The sequence below is a fragment of the Ambystoma mexicanum genome, chromosome 4q (assembly GCF_040938575.1).
Source record: "Ambystoma mexicanum isolate Mex_15411 chromosome 4q, UKY_AmexF1_1, whole genome shotgun sequence".
NCBI lineage: Eukaryota > Metazoa > Chordata > Amphibia > Caudata > Ambystomatidae > Ambystoma > Ambystoma mexicanum.
This window is the reverse complement of record NC_090928.1, coordinates 433297010-433299919: the sequence shown is the minus strand read 5'-3', so window position 1 is coordinate 433299919 and position 2910 is coordinate 433297010. Positions and strand designations below refer to the sequence as shown.

The 2910-nt window shown below is 35.1% G+C and overlaps 1 non-coding gene across 1 annotated transcript; it reads left to right on the top strand.

The window, feature by feature from the left end:
* The first annotated feature begins 1348 nt into the window (after nt 1-1348).
* TRNAC-GCA (transfer RNA cysteine (anticodon GCA)) lies at nt 1349-1420 on the top strand. The gene has a single exon. It is a non-coding gene; the product is annotated as a tRNA-Cys (tRNA).
* Nucleotides 1421-2910: the final 1490 nt, after the last annotated feature.

The window sequence follows — 2910 nt, the reverse complement described above, 5'->3', positions numbered from 1 at the left end:
TACCCTCGTCAATAGATCCTGTTAAAATGTTTTTCAACCCAATGCACTGTAAGAAACAATAGGATATATCATCATTTCATATACAAAACAATGAACAATTGGGTTTAACTATGCTCTTCGCCCAAAATCAACAAAATGCAGTAGAGGAAAAGTTACGTTTTGCAGAATTTGTGCTTTTGACAAAAGTTTTTTTTCCATGTTCCAAGATCTACATGTGATACGAAATGTATGAATTCTTGCAATGGAAACCTCACTGTATTTTACCAAGGCAGATAAAGGACATCTTTTGTACTCCTTATACTTATAAGGAGGGTTTGGTGGCTGAAAATGCATTGCTTTGATGGTGATTGCATGTTGTTTCCACTTTGTACATATTACTGAATAAATAAAGGTGAACATTTAAGAACTGGGGGTATAGCTCAGTGGTAGAGCATTTGACTGCAGATCAATCGATCTCTAGTTCAAATCTGGGTGCCCCCTTTGTCCAACTGTTTTACCTGTAGAAATAAATTGAAGAAAACATTTACAATCTTAGCATTTTATGTAATGAGCAACACATTTCTACATTTTAAATACTCCTGATCATCTCCTGAAACATAGGGTAAACACCATTAAGCTGTTTATGATTTCTTCATATGATACAATCTGTGTTTTACATTCACCCAAGTTCTACTGGTGATATTATCAGTTTGAAATAGTCCATTGGAAGCTCATATGAATGTTATAAAACTGTGGTGGAAACCAATAATATGCCCTTAATGAAATGTATTAATTTGTACAGCTGACCAGAAGTGTACTGATGTCATTAGTTCTACAAGTTCCATACAGTCACCCACTCTATCACCTTTTTTAAAAAAAGGGCAGTTTTCAGCATTCAAGGGTTTAACTCAGTGGTAGAGCGTAGGAGTGCAGTTCAAGAAGTCCCTGTTTCATAACCATATACCCTCTTCAATAGATCCTGTTAAAATGCTTTTCAACCCAATGCACTGTAAGAAACAATAAGATATATCATCATTTCATATACAAAACAATGAACAATTGGGTTTAACTACGCTCTTAGCACAAAATCAGCAAACTGCAGTAGAGAAGTAGTGATGTTTTGCAGAATTTGTGCATTTGACAAAAGTTTTTTTTCCATGTTCCAAGATCTACATGTGATACGAAATGTATGAATTCTTGCAATGGAAACCTCACTGTATTTTACCAAGGCAGATAAAGGACATCTTGTGTACCCCTTATAGTTATAAGGAGGGTTTGGTGGCTGAAAATGCATTGATTTGATGGTGATTGCATGTTGCTTGCACTTTGTACATATTACTGAATAAATAAAGATGAGCATTTCAGAACTGGGGGTATAGCTCACTGGTAGAGCATTTGACTGCAGATCAAGAGGTCCCTAGTTCAAATCTGGGTGCCCCCTTGTCCATCTGCTTTAATTGTAAAAATATTTTTTTAATTAAATAAATTGAAGAAAACATTTACAATCTCAGCATTTTATGTAATGAGCAAAACATTTCTACATTTGAAATACTCCTGATCATCTCCTGAAACATAGGGTAAACACCATTAAGCTGTTTCAGATTTCTTCGTATGATACAAGCTGTGTATTACATTCACCCAAGTTCTACTGGTGATATTATCAGTTTGAATTAATCCATTTGAAGCTCATATGAATGTTATAAAACTGTGGTGGAAACCAACAATATGCCCTTAATGAAATGTATTAATTTGTACAGCTGACCAGAAGTGCACTGATGTCATTAGTTCTACAAGTTCCATACAGTCACCCACTCTATCACTTTTTTAAAAAAAGGGCAGTTTTCAGCATTCAAGGGTTTATGTCAGTGGTAAATGGTAGGAAGCAGTTCAAGAAGTCCCTGTTTCATAACCATATACCCTCTTCAATAGATCCTGTTAAAATGTTTTTCAATCCAATGCACTGTAAGAAACAAAAGATATATTATCATTTCATATACAAAACAATGAACAATTGGGTTTAACTATGCTCTTAGCACAAAATCAACAAACTGCAGTAGAGAAACAGTTACGTTTTGCAGAATTTGTGCATTTGACAAAAGTTTGTTTTCCATGTTCCAAGATCTACATGTGATACGAAATGTATGAATTCTTGCAATGGAAACCTCACTGTATTTTACCAAGGCAGATAAAGGACATCTTTTGTACCCCTTATACTTATAAGGAGGGTTTGGTGGCTGAAAATGCATTGCTTTGATGGTGATTGCATGTTGCTTCCACTTTGTACATATTACTGAATAAATAAAGGTGAACATTTCAGAAATGGGGGTATAGCTTAGTGGTAGAGCATTTCATTGCAGATCAAGAGGTCCCTAGTTCAAATCTGGGTGCCTCCTTGTCCAACTGTTTTAGCTGTAGAATTTTTTTTTAATTAAATAAATTGAAGTAAACATTTACAATCTGAGCATTTTATGTAATGAGCAGCACATTTCTACATTTGAAATACTCCCGATCATCTCCTGAAACATAGGGTAAACACCATAAGCTGTTTAGGATTTCTTCGTATGATACAAGCTGTATTTTACATTCACCCAAGTTCTACTGGTGATATTATCAGTTTGAAATAGTCCTTTGGAAGCTCATATGAATGTTATAAAACTGTGGTGGAAACCAATAATATGCCCTTAATGAAATGTATTAATTTGTGCAGCTGACCAGAAGTGCACTGATGTCATCAGCTCTACAAGTTCCATACAGTCACCCACTCTATCACCTTTTTAAAAAAGGGCAGTTTTCAACATTCAAGAGTGTATGTCAGTGGTAGAGCGTAGGAGTGTAGTTCAAGAAGTCCCTGTTTCATAACGATATACCCTCTTCAATAGATCCTGTTAAAATGTTTTTCAACCCAATGCACTGTAAGAAACAATAGGATAT